Raw genomic sequence first — 16,989 nt, 5'->3', positions numbered from 1 at the left:
AGAACCCATTCGTCATTCCCGGTACATTCCCGGTAATTCCGAAAACCTTCCGGTAATCAAATGAGGTCATCCTATATATCAATCTTCATCTCCGGACCATTCCGGAAACCCTCGTGATGTCCGTGATATCATCCGGGACTCCGAACAACATTCGGTAACCAACCATATAACTCAAATACGCATAAAACAACGTCGAACCATAAGTGTGCGGACCCTGCGGGTTCGAGAACTATGTAGACATGACCCGAGGGACTCCTCGGTCAATATCAAATAGCGGGACCTGGATGCCCTTATTGGATCCTACATATTCTACGAAGATCTTATCGTTTGAACCTCAGTGCCACGGATTCATATAATCCCGTATGTCATTCCCTTTGTCCTTCGGTATGTTACTTGCCCGAGATTCGATCGTCAGTATCCGCATACCTATTTCAATCTCGTTTACCGACAAGTCTCTTTAATCGTTCCGTAATACAAGATCATGTGACTTACACTAAGTCACATTGCTTGCAAGGCTTGTGTGTGATGTTGTATTACCGAGTGGGCCCCAAGATACCTCTCCGTCACACGGAGTGACAAATCCCAGTCTCGATCCATACTAACTCAACGAACACCTTCGGAGATACCTGTAGAGCATCTTTATAGTCACCCAGTTACGTTGCGACGTTTGATACACACAAAGCATTCCTCCAGTGTCAGTGAGTTATATGATCTCATGGTCATACGAACAAATACTTGACACGCAGAAAACAGTAGCAACAAAATGACACGATCAACATGCTACGTCTATTAGATTGGGTCTAGTCCATCACATGATACTCCTAATGACGTGATCTAGTTATCAAGCAACAACACCTTGTACATAGTCAGAAGACCCTGACTATCCTTGATCAACTGGCTAGCTAACTAGAGGCTTGCTAGGGACAGTGTTTTGTGTATGTATCCACACATGTATCTAAGACTTCATTCAATACAGTTATAGCATGGATAATAAACGATTATCTTGATACAGGAATTATAATAATAACTTATTTATGATTGCCTCTAGGGCATAATTCCAACAATATTGCTGATTGGAAACAACGTGGAACTTTTGGAGAGCATAAAGAATTACTTGAATAGAAGTTTCTCTATGAAGGACCTAAGAGAAGCTGCTTACATTCTAGGCATTAAGATCTATAGGGATAGATCGAAACGCCTGATAGGACTTTCACAAAGCACATATCTTGATAAAGTTTTGAAGAAGTTCAAAATGGATCAGTCCAAGAAAGGGTTCTTGCCAGTATTACAAGGTATAAAATTGAGTAAGACTCAGTGCCCGGTAACTGCGGAAGATAGAGAACAAATGATTTTCGTCCCCTACGCTTCAGCCGTAGGTTCTATCATGTATGCAATGGTGTGCACTAGACCAGACGTCAGCTTGGCCATAAGTATGGCAGGCAGGTTTCAGAGTAATCCAGGAGTGGATCACTAGACGGCGGTCAAGAATATTCTGAAGTACCTGAAAAGGACTAAGGAAATGTTTCTCGTTTATGGAGGTGACAAAGATCTCGTCGTAAAAGGTTACGTCGACATAAGTTTTGACACCGATCCGGATGACTCTAAGTCGCAAACCGGATACGTATTTATTCTTAATGGGGGTGTTGTAAGCTGGTGCAGTTCCAAGCAGAGCGTCGTAGCAGATTCTACATGTGAAGCGAAGTACATGGCTGCCTCGGAGGCAGCAAAGGAGGGTGTCTGAATGAAGCAGTTCATGACAGATCTTGGAGTCGTGTCGAGCGCACTAGATCCATTAACTATGTTATGTGACAACACTGGTGCCATTGCCTTAGCAAAGGAACCAAGGTTTCACAAGAAGACCAGACACATCAAACGACGCTTCAACCTCATCCACGACTACGTCGAAGGAGAGGACGTGAATATTTGCAAAGTGCACACGGATCTGAATGTAGCAGACCCGCTGACTAAACCTCTTCCATGGGCAAAACATGATCAACACCAGAACTCTATGGGTGTTCGATTTCTTACAATGTAAATTGCATGGCGATGTGAGGACTAGATTATTGACTCTAGTGCAAGTGGGAGACTATTGGAAATATGCCCTAGAGGCAATGATAAATAGTTATTATTATATTTCCTGTTTAAAGATAATCGTTTATTATCCATGCTATAATTGTATTGAATGAAAACATAGATACATGTATGGATACATAGACAAAACAATGTCACTAACAAGCCTCTAGTTGGCTAGCGAGTTGATCATTGATAGTCAAGGTTTTCTGACTATGTGCAAGTGTTGTCACTTGATAACTGGATCACATCATTAGGAGAATCATGTGATGGACTAGACCCAAACTATGAACGTAGCATATTGATCGTGTCGTTTTATTGCTATTGTTTTCTGAGTGTCAAGTATTTGTTCCTATGACCATGAGATCATATAACTCACTGGCATCGGAGGAATACCTTGTGTGCATCAACGTCACAACGTAACTGGGTGACTATAAAGGTGCTCTACAGGTATCTCTGAAGGTGTCCGTTGAGTTAGTATGGATCAAGATTGGGATTTGTCACTCCGTGTGACGGAGAGGTATCTCGGGGCCCACTCGGTAGTACAACATCACACACAAGCCTTGCAAGCAATGTGACTAAGTGTAAGTCATGGGATCTTGTATTACGGAACGAGTAAAGAGACACGCCGGTAACGAGATTAAAATAGGTATGTGGATACCGACGATCAAATCTCGGGCAAGTAACATACCGAAGGACAAAGGGAATGACATACAGGGTTATATGAATCCTTGACACTTAGGTTCAACCGATAAGATCTTTGGAGAATATGTAGGATCCAATATGGGCATCCAGGACCCGCTATTGGATATTGACCGAGGAGTGCCTCGGGGCATGTCTACATAGTTCTCGAACCCGCAGGGTCTGCACACTTAAGGTTCAATGATGTTTTAGTATAGTTGAGTTATATGTGTGGTTACCGAATGTTGTTCGGAGTCCCGTATGAGATTAGGAATGTCACGAGGGTTTCCGGAATGGTCCGGAAATGAAGATTGATATATAGGATGGCTTCATTTGGTTACCGGAAGGTTTTCGGGCATTACCGGGAATGTACCGGGAGTGATGGATGGGTTCCGGAAGTTCACCGGGAGGGGGGGCAACCCAGTCGGGGGAAGTCCAATGGTCCTAGGGGTGGCGCACCAGCCCTTAGTGGGCTGGTGGGACAGCCCAAGAGGGCCTTGGCACCAAGGAAAGAAAACCAAAGAAAAAGAAAAAGAAGGTGGGAAGGAAGAGAAGGACTCCACTTTCCAATCCTAATTTGAGTAGGATTGGAGTAGGACTCCTCCTCTCCCTTGGCTGGCGCACCCTTGAGGGCTTGGCCCTCAAGGCAAGCATCCTCCCCCTCCTTCCTATATACAGTGGTGGTCTAGGGCTGATTTGAGACAACTTTTGCCACGTGCAACTCAGATCTAGACACCATAGTTTTACCTCTATATCGTATTTCTGCGGAGCTCGGGCGGAGCCCTGCAGGAGTAGATCCTCACCACCACCGGAGCATCATCACGCTGCCGGAGAACTCATCTACTTCTCCGTCTTGCTTGCTGGATCAAGAAGGCCGAGATCATCGTCGAGCTGTACGTGTGCTGAACGCGGAGGTGTCGTCCGTTCGGCACTAGATCGGAACGGATCGTGGGACGGATCGCGGGACGGTTCATGTGGCTGATCGAGGGTCATGAAGACATTCCACTACATCAACTGTGTTTCTTAACGCTTCCTGTTGTGCGATCTACAAGGGTACGTAGATCCAAATCTCCTCTCTTAGATGGACATCACCATGATAGGTCTTCGTGTGCGTAGGAAATTTTTTGTTTCCCATGCAACGTTCACCAATAGGCGGTACTACCGATGATAAGAGGTAGTACCGCTCGTCACAGTGGTGCTACCGCTGGGCGGTACTACCGCTTAGACTCCTTGGTGAGGGGTTTATGGGGCCGGGCAGGGGCAGTTTTCTCTCCTTGTACCAATTCATCCCCACTCCTCCTCGTGGGTGTCTCTCTCTAGGCGACCCCAAGGGTCCGGTAGCCGCCGCCGATCTCCATTTCCGGCCACTCGTTCGCTATTTCAACTCGTGGAATCGTTCTCTACCCTCTCCTCTTGCCATGGATACCGGTATTGTCCCCTTTCTTCTCCTCATTTGGTATCTTTTTCAGATCTAGGTCTTGGACAATATGAGGTGTATCTACGTCTTTTTAGTTCCGATTTGTGGCATGTGAAGGGTGTGGATGATGGCTAGTGTTTATACATGATGTTCTTTCATGAACTTTGTGGTCAAGGCATCCCCGGTAGTACCAGATCTGATTGGTGGTGGTTTTCACCCCACGGTCCAGGCCCTGAGCGGTACTACCGCTCGTCCGGGCGGTACTGCCACTCATAAGAGGTAGTACCGCCCCTGGCGGCAGTACTACCGCTTTGGGCTGGCCTTTGCACGGTATTCCTCCTTGTTCATCACCTCTTTCTCGCCCATCTTGGTGTCTTGCTATCTCGTACTCATTGTTTTTCTCTCGTGCTTTCTTCTGGTTGTGTTTTTGGATCTCAGGAGGTGGCAGCTTTGCTCCTCAGGAGCGTAGGATAAATCACAGCCGTGGCAGCATGAAGAGGTACAGTTCATTTGAGGCTGATAGTTCAAGTCAACCACAGGAGCATATTCCCGCCGAGAAGGTCAGTCAGTCTGCATCCAAATCCAAGGGGAAGCGCCCTGCTCTCAGGCCCTCGAAGTCCCAATCCATGGACTCTCTGAAGGCTAAGGACTTTTGGATGTACCGCAAGATCGATCCCTATGTGGAACCTCAGGAGCCATCGATGCGCAACTGTCCCTTCTAGAACCGGAAGCAACTGTCCATATATAATGACAGTATGAAGCCAAGGGGGAACTTGTTTGTTCCTCATGTCAAATCTATTTATGTTGAATACTTGCAGCACAATGAAAGGTACTCCGGGACTGCTCTCTCCCTCTGTGACAAGCTAGGCATTCTCAACATTATGCAGTTCAAAAAAGACTTTGATGCCGAGATTATTGTTGTGTTCTTTTCCACGGTTCACCTAGGAACTGATGAGGCCGGGACTCTATCATGGATGACCAATGGCAGGTTACTTTCTGCTCCCTGGAAGTCTTTCATGCATCTGCTTAACAATGAGGATAAGGGACTCAACAACCCTCTCGGTTACCGTCCACACCGTGAGTTTGTTGCTACTCACAAGCAAGCCTTGTACAAGTATAGCACTGAGAAGATATCCTCTACTACAGGCAAGTCCACTTGGGTGCTGGAACCATTCCTTGATATCATGCACCGCATCTTCTGCCACACCTTGTTCCCCCGTGTTGGCAATCTGGATCAGGTCCACTCTTACTTGGTAGACATGCTTCTTTACTGCGAGTTTCATAAATTCAAGGTTTAGGTGGAGTCTCTCGATGTTTCTCCTGTTATGTGGTCTGAGCTCCGTTCTGCGGTGTATGAGTGTAAGTGCCCAATGTATGGCCCCTTTTTTATGCTTCTGATTGAGAAGACTTGGGCAGACACCTTTCCTGGTGAGTTGTTTGAAGCTGGGAACTGGTATCCCACAAGGTTGTGCAGCTTCAGCAGAAGGACAAGTGGACTACTCACACTGCCCTTGAACAAGATGTGCCTGAAGACATGTATGAGGATTCTGCTGATGAAGAGGCTGGTGAGGATTTTGTGGCTGACGAGGACACTGCTTCCCCCGTTGTGCCCCCCACTCGAGAACATTCGTGGGCTAAGAATCTCAAGGAGAAGATGAAGAAGCTATTTTGTTTGCACGCCAAGGGTAAGCACAGGGCTCACGCGGCTGAAAAGGCGGCTATCAGTCGTCACAAGGCTCTTGGAAGGCACGTTGGCTTAACGATTGAGAGCGATTCTGAGGACAGATTCACTGATGAGGACACCTGGATTGCTCGCCACTGCCCATGAGATTCCGACTCTGAGTTGCCTGGCTCTCCTGCTCCTCCTGGCACCGTTCACCACAACTCTGAGTCTAGAGAATATTGATGTGTCAGCATTACCACCTCTCTTGGATCCTCGCTATTTTATTTGTCCTTTTTGGCGTCTTGCCGCCAAAGGGGGAGAATATTTGGATTTGCGAGTCACGAGTGTTCTTTCGTGGCCCATCTTTTCACTCGTGAACTCTTTTATCATTTGCTTTGCTTAAAGACTACATCGTGTGGTGTGGAACTTATGTTGCTTTGCGTTTTAAGTGTGTGAGACTCATTGAGATTGTATCATATGGTGTGAGACATATGCTACCGTAGTTTTATCATATGTCTTAAGTTTCATGAGATGCTTATATTGTGCCCTAATGAGCATGCTCACTTCACTTCTTGCAGTTATATTACTCTCAATTGTTCCCTTTGTGCAAGTAGTGTCTGACTATAAAATATAGGGGGAGTGTTGATCCTAGCATGTGCACTTTGCATTCCAAAAGCATACTTAAATAGTGCACACACTTAGGGGGAGCCTCTCTATATTTTGTAGAGAGTGGGGTTGCATTCTATCTCGTTTTTATCCTCTATGCAAATCCCGTGTTGTCAACAATCCACCAAAAACGGGGAGATTGTAAGGGCATATTTCTACCCAGTAGTTTTGGTGATTGATGACAATACATTTGCGGACTAATCGTGTGCGAGAAGCCTTTCAGGTACTTCCTCTGTTTGCACAAAGACGATTCTTGCCCCTTGGTGTATTAATAAGAAGACGGTTTTCTCTCTTACATTTCGTTGTTGGTGGACTTGAGTCGTACGAAAAGTCGTACTATTAAGAGGGGGTCCGCTTGGAAAAGTGTGGGTGGAATCATCACGTACACTTTCCTCTCACCCTGTTTTCCGATTCAATGGAGCACTCTTCTCTGCCAAAATATGTGTCCTGAAAGTTCAAAGCGGTAGTACCGCTCCCTCGAGCGGTAATACCGTAGTATCGCTCTAGGGCGGTAGTGGTCCTGCTGGTACCGCTGGCCAGTACCGCTGCCCATAAGTTCAACTCCTTTCTTGGTCGGACTTTGCGGTAGTGGTGGGCGGTAGTACCGCTCGTAGGGCGGTACTACCGCTTGTTACTACCACTCCTGGCAGTACTATCGGCCCTGCCCCTCTGTGTTAGGCCTCCCTCTGCCTGAACGATAGTACCTCTCACTCTGAGCGGTACTACCTCTTATCATCGGTAGTATCGCTCTGGCTCGAGCTGAGGTGGTGGGTAACGGGCAGATTCTTTACCCCACTATATAAAGGGGCTCTTCTTCCCTAAGAACTTCACCTTTTAGTCCCCAAGCTCCATTGTTGATCCAAGCTCCATTTTCGCCCGATCTCTCTCCCTAGCGAACAAAACTTGTTGATATCCTAGGGTTTGGTTGAGAGGGCCTTGATCTGCACCTTCCACCAAGAGAAATTTGATTCCCCCCACTAATCCCTCGTGGATCTTGTTACTCTTGGGTGTTTGAGCACCATAGACGGTTGAGGTCACCGCGAAGCCATATTCCATTGTGGTGAAGCTTTGTGGTCTTGTTGGGAGCCTCCAATTGAGTTGTGGAGATTTCCCCAACCTTGTTTGTAAAGGTTCGGTCGCGCCTTCAAGGGCACCACTTAGTGGAATCATGGCACCTCGCATCGTGTGAGGGCATGAGGAGAATACGGTGGCCTTAGTGGCATCTTGGGGAGCATTATGCATCCACACCGCTCCAACGGAGACGTACTTCCTCTCAAAGGGAAGGAACTTCGGAAGCACATCCTCGTCTTCATCGGTTCCACTTGTGGTTATTTCTTACCTTTACTTGTATTTACTTCTTGCTTACAATTGTTGTTGTTAGCATCATATAGGTTGCTCACTTAGTTGCATATCTAGACAACCTATTTGTTGCTAAACTTAATTTATTAAAAGAAATGAATAAAAATTGTTAGTTGCATATTCACCCCCCCCCCTCTAGTCAACCATATCGATCCTTTCACCTTGTACATGGTAACAATGTGTTTCCAACAATCCTTTGCACGAGTGAAAGGACGAAAGTGAGGAAGATCTTCAATGGGGACAGCGGACTGGAGAATGAACAAGGTAGAGTGATTGAATTGATTGCCAGCCTCTTCTCTTTGAGTGAGGTTGCTCGGATCATGTGGGTAGTACCCTTGCTCAATGGTTCTCCAAAGTTGCGTTGAGTTGTGATTCGAATGAGACTTGATACGAAAACCCAATTAGCAAAATCATTATTTACAAGTTTAGCTCGAGGACCAAGGTTGGTGATATATGGTGGGTGGACCCGTCCTCCATAGACCACGGGAGGTGGTACCGAGGCAAAGGTGTCCGTCCCACTCTTCCCTTGAGGCAACTTATTCTTATCACTTCTAGCCCTCTCCTTTAGCAGAGTTGGCATCCGAATCTGATGTACTGGGATTACCCACTTGCAATGGATTGGTAGAGAGTTTGAGCCCATCAAGGACATGTTTAAACGTGGATTTCACCTCGGTCGCTATGGAAGATGTAAGTGACGCAATTGCCTCATTTAAATACTCTCGAGAGACCGTGTTCACACCAATGGCCTCGGGTAACTCCACAACCCGATCCCCATCGTTAACCATACTTTTTGGGTGGTGAAACCCTTAATAAAGAGCTCTTATACCAATTGAAAGCATCGATATGGTTGACTAGAGGCGGGTGAATAGGCAACTACCAATTTTTAGCTTTTCTTGAACAACTTAGGTTTAGCAACAAATAGGTTGTCTAGATATGCAACTAGGTGAACAACCTATATGATGCTAACAACAATAATACCAAGCAAGTAATAAACACAAAGTAAAGGTAAGAAGTAACCACAAGTGGAACCAATGAAGACGTTGATGTGTTTCCGAAGTTCCTTCCCTTTGAGGGGGGTACGAATTTATTGGAACGGTGTGGAGGCACAATGCTCCCCAAGTTGCCACTAAGGCCACCGTACTCTCCTCACGTCCTCACACGATGCAGATGCAGTGATTCCACTAGTGGTGCACTTGAAGGTGGCAACTGAACCTTTAGAAATAAGGTTGGGGCAATCTCCACAGATTAATTGGAGGCTTCCAACAACACCACGAAGCTTCACCACAATGGAATATGGCTTTGAGGTGACCTCTTCTATCTGGGGTGCTCAAAAACACAAGAGTAACAAGATCCGAAAGGGATTAGTGGGGGAATCAAATTTCTCTTGGTGGGAGTGTAGATCAAGGCCTTCTCCTCCAAAGCCTAGAGCATCAACAAGATTCGATGGCTACGGAGAGAGATCGGGCAAGAATAAGCTTAGGAGAAACAATGGAGCTTTTTGGGAAAAGAGGTGAGTCCTCTTGGAGAAGAAGACCCACTTATATAGTGGGAGAAAATCTGATTGTTTTCTGCTCGCGAGACACATATAAACGATAGTACCGCTCGAGTGAGCGGTACTTCCGCTTGCACGGAAGTTCCGGGCTCCCATACAGCTGACATAGTCAGAGGGTGCGGTAGTGCCGCCAAAGCGGTACTACCGCTTCCTTGCCAACGGTACTTCCGTTTAGCATTGTATGAAGTGGGACTTAGCCAAAATAGAGGGGGGCAATACGGCAATACCGCACGCAGCGATACTACCGTTGTCCACTGCCAGTCTAAATTAGCTCGAGCAAGAAAGTTACCCACGCACCAAAAATGAGTGGTAGTAGTCAGGAAGTGGAGGGAAGAAGTATCGCCCGAGCGGTACTACCACTTCCACCACAGCGATATTTCCGCTTAACAAAGGCAAAGGGCTCCACAAGATCATATAAGAGAAAGTGGCCATTGCACCGTGGGGCAATAGTACCGTTGGGCGGTACTACTACTCTACGGAGTGGTACTTCTGCTTAGGTGAAACTGAAGATACCTAGGAGAGAACAGGAGCTCCAAAGTGTCGGGAAGGGAAAGGGTGCAAATGTGTACGAAATGATTCCATCCAACTTTTCCAAATGTGGGCCCCATCTTGATAGTACGGATTTTCCTACGACTCAAGTCCACCAACACTAAATCGATAGAAAATAATTGTCCTCTCTTTTAACCACCGAGGGGAAGAAAACCGTCTCATGACATTTATTAATCTCTGAAAACTTAATGAGCATGGTTAGTCTGCAAATGGCATTGCCATCAACCACCAAAACTACTTATGAAAAACTATGCTCCTATAAGGACTACTACCTTGTTGATTTTTGAGCAATATATTCACGTGGGGATCCTCCCCCCCCCCCCCCCGCCCGTTCAAAACAACCAAAAAAAAGATCATTGCAGTTACTGCATATGCATAAATGGCCTAATCTCAAGCTGATCTTAAAGTGGACGAATCTCATATGTGGTTGAAATGATTATCTCAAGAGCATGACATATGAATACTACAAGCATGAAACATGAATACTCACAAGAGCAACTCTAACCGCCCAACCTAACAGACGCACAGTTGTCCGTTTTCTGTACGTTTGGGTCGGTTCGTTCTCCCCCTTTTGTAAAATGGTCGGCTGTGTACCCAATGGAGTGACTCATTTTTCGTCCGCACAGAACATTTCTTTTTTGTAAAAAGGTTCGCGGCCACATATCATGCCAGCGCCAAGAGTTCACGTCGGAGATATGCCAGCGGCTGGCATACATATGCCAACTGTAAAAAAAGTATGTGGCTCATGCTGGGTGCAGTTGCCAACGGCCGGCACACATGCCAGCACACAAAATGAGACTCTGGTGTTACCATGCCATCTCGGACGTGCTCATGCGCACACTTGCGCGCATACAAAACATGGTGTTATCGGCCATAGATTACTCGTCTTTGAGGTTGAGCATATTGGGCTACATCTTCTCAAACCAAGATCTCTTTCTTGGGGATACCGTGCTCAAGTCGACCTTCATGATCTCCACCCCCTTCGTCATGCAAGCGAGTCAAACTTCTCTTGCTTTGGTAGCAACTTTGGTGGCCTCAATCTCGAGCATCTTCGCTTGCTTCTCCGCCTCCAACGCGAGCTTCTTCTTTTGTATGTCCTTGAAGGCCCTAATTTGCCCCTCCTTGTCTTGTCGGTGCTTCTCCTCTCTCGAATCCTTGTCGGTGATCATGCCTTGCAAAGTAGCTTGCAAGGCAAGGGAGCCGCCTCGCGCTTGTCTTTTTTCTTGGAGTTGGTCTTCACCGTGGCCGCGGCTTCTCCCCCTCACCATGCTCTTCAACGGCTCGCCTTGATGGCGGTGTATTGCGCCTTGAACTTCTCTTCTCCGTTGATGATAATCCAACAATTGATGAGGTTGAAGGGCTTGCCCTCATATTGGGCCTTGAATGCTTCCAAAGCTTGGAAGACCTACAAATGGAGAAGCAAGCATATGAGGAAGGTTGTCGACAAGCATACGAGCAAGCGTATTAGCTACGGGACAATTAAATGAGCAAGCATATGAACGAGCATGTCGGCATACCATGTCTTTGATGCCGAGGCCACTCACGGGATGGGTCTTGATGCTCTCAAGCGTGGCATAAAACTTATTGCACTCTTGTTGTATCACCCTCCAACGCTTGCCGAGCGAAACCCACCCACGCTTGCTCTCAATTTGGTATGACTTAAACTTCTTGTGCTCGTGGAACTCGCGATGCACTATTTGCCAAAATACCAAAGCCTTTTGCTAGGAGCCTATCTTGGATTCTTGGCCAATGTCTCTCCAACATTCACAATGGAGTTTATCCTCATCCTTTGTGTATGCTTTGGTCCGCTTGCTCTTCTGCTTCTTCTTTGCATTGGCTTGGGTGGTGAGATCTTGCTAGAAAAACAATGGCACTCCATCGGTGTCCACTTCATCATCCTCTTCATCTAGGCCACAGTCTTCCGGGAACTCGTGCTCTAGCAGGAAAGAGCTGCCCATGCCCAGTTGGTCCTCCATGAAGGGGTCGATCGTGCCTCCATTGTCTTCACCAAATATGTTGCCCATGCCCTCGTGGCCGGCCATGAACGGGGATCGGCCATCTTGGCTTTGCGTCTCATCGGGATTGAAGGAAATGCCACCGGCACCACCTTCGAAGATGATGCTCTCTGTGAACATGTGGTTGGCCTCATTGACTGCAGTCGGCATTGTGTCGAATATGTTGCGAGTGTTCCCCATGGCATCGGTTGGGAGCTCGCGTTCCCGTTTCCGCGCACCCCCGGAGGACGATGCACCACCCATAGGTATCGCATTGAGATCGATGCTCATGGGCACTGACGTGGCAGGCATGACTACACTCTCCTCCGGTAAACTGGAGCCCGTACAGTTGAACAAATGGGAGGCTTGCGGGTGATGAGGGTGGAAGTTGTGCGCGTGTGTCATGGTCGACAGTCGACACGTCGTCGTCCATGGCACGCGCGACCAGGCAGAAGGTTTTTGAAAAAATGAGAGGAAATGATGGCGTTGTGCCACCAACTGGTAGGTCAGAGGGAGGAGAAGGGCGGACATCGCCTGCAACCATCTCGTGTACGCACCGATGCAAATGCGGCCCGAATTTGGGCCTGCAATAGGTCACGGGCGAACAAAAAACAGACACATGTCCATTTGGGTTGCCACGTTGGGCTGATTTTTGTGTCTAAGACACCCAAACGGACACGCACGGACGAAATAAGTCGTCCAATTGAAGTTGCTCTAATGCATCTAATGCAAGGTCAGTTCTCCACGATAATAAGCAAATGCGTGCACAACGCAGAAAGGAATAGCATCAAACGCCAAGTCATCAACAATATAGCTCTATATGATATTCAATCAAAACACAATCCCATGACAAGCTGTTTCTTTTGCAAGAATGGGCACCTCACTGAATTCCGAGGTGGACATCTCATATGACCGTACGGGGAAACCCGTACTCATTGCAAATTATGGTTGTATCTTTAATCTTTTAGATGTTGCAGAGCAAACCCATTAGTTCAGGCTGTTGCAAGTTCCAACCACATCACATCTGAAGAGATTGCTCTTCAGTGTGTCTAGTTTCCCTAGCAGGGCAGAGCAAGCATTAGACTAAACATGAAACCACTTCCACAGCAAGCATTACACGAAATATGTAACTAGTTCCACAACGTATATTTTGATAGAACTTAGCAACTAGATGTGTGATATCGAACTATCCTTGAATTTTTGTTCTAGAAGAAGTTTGACAACAAACAAATAATCATATATTCATCAAATATATTCTTGGATTCCATACTTGCAATTAATTCTTGTATCTGCAAAACAGCTGATCAGCTTCCAAAAATGTTGCTCAAGGCGATCCAAGAGAATAACGAACTGTATTTCGTACTAACAAACAATAGACACACCCAACCCAGTGCTCGTTCAATCTAAAGATGCCTACATTTTTCTAGGTTCCTTCTAGAGGCATCACTCAGGTGGCCACATCATGACTATAAAACTACGTGTCGACCTACCACCACACGCAAAACCAAGCTAAAATCCGTTTTATAACAACTTCCAAATTGCATGTTAAGATATGTTCCTACTCAAATAGATAAGTTGGCCAAAATCTCACCCAATGCAGTGATCTGCAATTTCAATTTTATTAGTCAATTCCAAGCAAGCAACAAGTGATCATGTTGAATACTATCAAGGAATTTTGATTTTATTACTGGATCCCAATTAAGCATGAAGGGTGAATAAAACCAAGAATAACCAGTTAACCACTCTATTTCATATACCAACTAAAAATGTACGAAGCACACTTGTTGATACAGCTGTAGCGGATCAGAATATTTTCGCACCATAACTTATCAATTTCCTAGGTTAGTAAGCATCAATGGACTTCCTGTGTGCTCATGTGTTCCCCAAAACCTGACCTGTATCCCCCTTTCCCAGATTCTTTTCAGATACATGTGCATCAAACTGACAAATTGCAACTAGCATATGGACCGTAACGAAATACCAGGTACCACAAAAATACAAAAGAATTATCCAGACAATCTTTTGAGGAGCTTTCACCACAACAAGCCAGCCTGGCCAACCTAGTTACCACTACAGTGAACGGAATCACAATCCCCAAATGACAGAAGCGAAAGCCAGTTTTCTTTTTAAGTCTTTAACTGGTCAATTGTTCTTCTACTCAATTGAGACAGCACTAACCAGCTGCCTGAAAATAATAATCCATTTAGCATAAGGATTCCCTGTTACACAGCAGGATCCATTTTAATATGATATTAGCATATTTCTTACAGTAATCAGATAAATCCAATACTATGATACCTTCAAGTGTTGCATATCCAACCAAGCACGATGGCAAGTGGAAGTAAGAAGAATAACCCAACTTTATTTCAAATTAACTCAAAATGTATAGATGCGCACTTGCCAAATACTACCTCTGTTCCAAAATACCTTGCATATTAGGTTTCCTTGTGCTCAGGTGTTCCCTAAAACCTGACATGTATCCCTCTTTCCCGGATTCATTTGAGATACATGTGCACCAAACTGACAAATTGCAACTAACATATGGACGAAACACCAGGTACCACAAAAATACAAAAGAATTATCCAGACGATCTTTTGAGGAGCTTTCACCACAACAAGCCAGCCTGACCAACCTAGTTACCATTGTAGTAAACGGAATCACAATCCCTAAATGACAGAAGCTACATCCAGTTTTGTTTTTAGCTGGTCAATTATTCTTCTACTCAATTATTGTTTGCCAAGCCACCAACAATATAGCTATATCTGATATTCAATCAAAAACACAATCCTATGACAAGCTGTCTCGTATGCAAGAATGGGCATCTCAGTGTATACCAAGATGGACATCTCAAATTCTCAATGACCGTACGGGGAAACCCATACTTATCGCAAATTATGGTTGTAGCTTTTAGATGTTGCAGAGCCTACCCATGAGTTCAGATTGTTGCAAGTTCCAACCACATGGGCAGATCAAGCATTAGACCTAACATGAAATCACTTCCACAGCGTATATTTTGATAAAACTTAGCAACTAGAAATGTTATATCAAACTATCCCTGAAACAAATTACTCCCTCCGATCTATATTAATTGTCGCTGCTTTAGTACAACTTTGTACTAAAGCAGCAACAGTTAATATGGACCGGAGGGAGTACTAGAAAATGGTTGACAACAAGCGATCAATTATACTATTCATCAAATATATTCTTAAATCCTGTAATTGCAGGTCATTCTTGTGTCTGCAGAACAGCTGATCAGCTTCCAAAAACATTGCTCAAGGCAAACATTCAAGAGAATAACCAACTGTATTTCGTATTAACAAAAAATGTACACACAACACTTGACAATACCATTATCACTAGGTGGCTCAGGTTGTTTGCTAGATTAGTAAGCATTGATTAACTTTCTGTGTACCCCAGCGCTACTAAATTAGTATCATCTTCATTTTCCTAGGTTCCTTTTAAATGCACCACCCAGATGGCCACATCTCTGGACTATAAAACAACGTATTGACCTACCACCACACGCAAAACCAGGCTAAAATCCATTTTAACACAACTTCTAAATTCTACAGTAGGATCATTCATTCCTACTCAAATAGAAAAGTTGGCCAAAATCTCATCCAATGCAACAACCTGTAATTTTAATGTCATTAGTGGATTCCAACAAAGCAACAAGTGATTATATTGAATAATATAAAGGGAGTGGTCAGGAATTTTAAATTTATTACTGCATTTCAATTGAGCATCAAGCATTCAAGCAATGAAAGTATAATAAGATAAAGAATGGCCACTCTATTTCATACCAACTAAAAATGTACGGAAGCGCACTCATTGATACAACTATTGTCAGCCGGATCAGTTTTTTTTTGCACCATAACTTATCAATTTCCGAGGATAGTAAGCATCAATGGATTTCCTATGTGACCAGGTGCTCCTTAAAGCCATTTTTCCTTATAACTGGTGAATTATTCTTCACTAAATTAAAAGGCAGAGCTCCTACTGGTTGCCCCTTTTTCCCATTTTAGTGTAAGGATTCCCTATTTCACAGCAGAATCCATTTTAATAGTAGGTAAGCATATTTTCTACAAATAATCAAATATATTCATTCCTATGATACCTTCAAGCATTGCATATCCAACCAAGAATGATGGTGAATGGAAGAAGAAGAAAAAAAATCGCAGCATAACTTATCATTTTCCTAGGTTAATAAGCATCAATGTACTTCCTATGTGCTCAGGTGTTCCCTAAATCCTGACCTATATCCCCCTTTCCGGACTCTTTTGAGATTCATGTGCACCAAACTGACAAATTGCAACTAACATATGGACAGTAACAAATCACAGGATACCACAAAAATACAAAAGAATTATCCAGACAATCTTCTGACGAGCTTTCACCACAACAAGCCAGCCTGACCACCTAGTTACCACTGCAGTAAACGGGATCACAATCCCTAAATGACAGAAGCTAAAGCCAATTTTCTTTTTAGCTGGTCAATTATTCTCCGACTCAATTAAGACAAAGCACTAACCAGTTGCCAGAAAATAATAATCCATTTAGCATAGAAATTCCCTGTTATCTGCAGAATCCATTTTAATACTCCCTCCGTCCCGAAATAAGTTGTACTAATCAGCGACACTTATTTTGCGACAGAGGGAGTAGAGATTTAGCATATTTCCCACAGATAATCAGATAAATTCAATCCTATGATACCTTCAAGTGTTGCATATCACACCAAGCACGATGACAAGTGGAAGTAAGAAGAATAACCAACTTTATTTCATACTAACTCAAAATGTGTAGATGCGCACTTGCCAAATACTGCCTCTGTTCCAAAATACCTTGCACATTAGGTTTCGTTAGGACAAGTCTTTGCATTACACTAAGCATGTAAATTTTGTGATAGAAAATCATAAGCACAGATAAGTATTTTAGAATATGAATCTAATGGCATGAATTCTATGTCACAAAAGATATACTCCCTCCGTCCAGAAATACTTGTCCTATAAATGCATGTATCTAGACTTATTTTAGTTA

This window comes from Hordeum vulgare, chromosome 2H (genome assembly GCF_904849725.1).
Source record: "Hordeum vulgare subsp. vulgare chromosome 2H, MorexV3_pseudomolecules_assembly, whole genome shotgun sequence".
Lineage (NCBI taxonomy): Eukaryota > Viridiplantae > Streptophyta > Magnoliopsida > Poales > Poaceae > Hordeum > Hordeum vulgare.
This window is presented reverse-complemented; position numbering follows the sequence as displayed.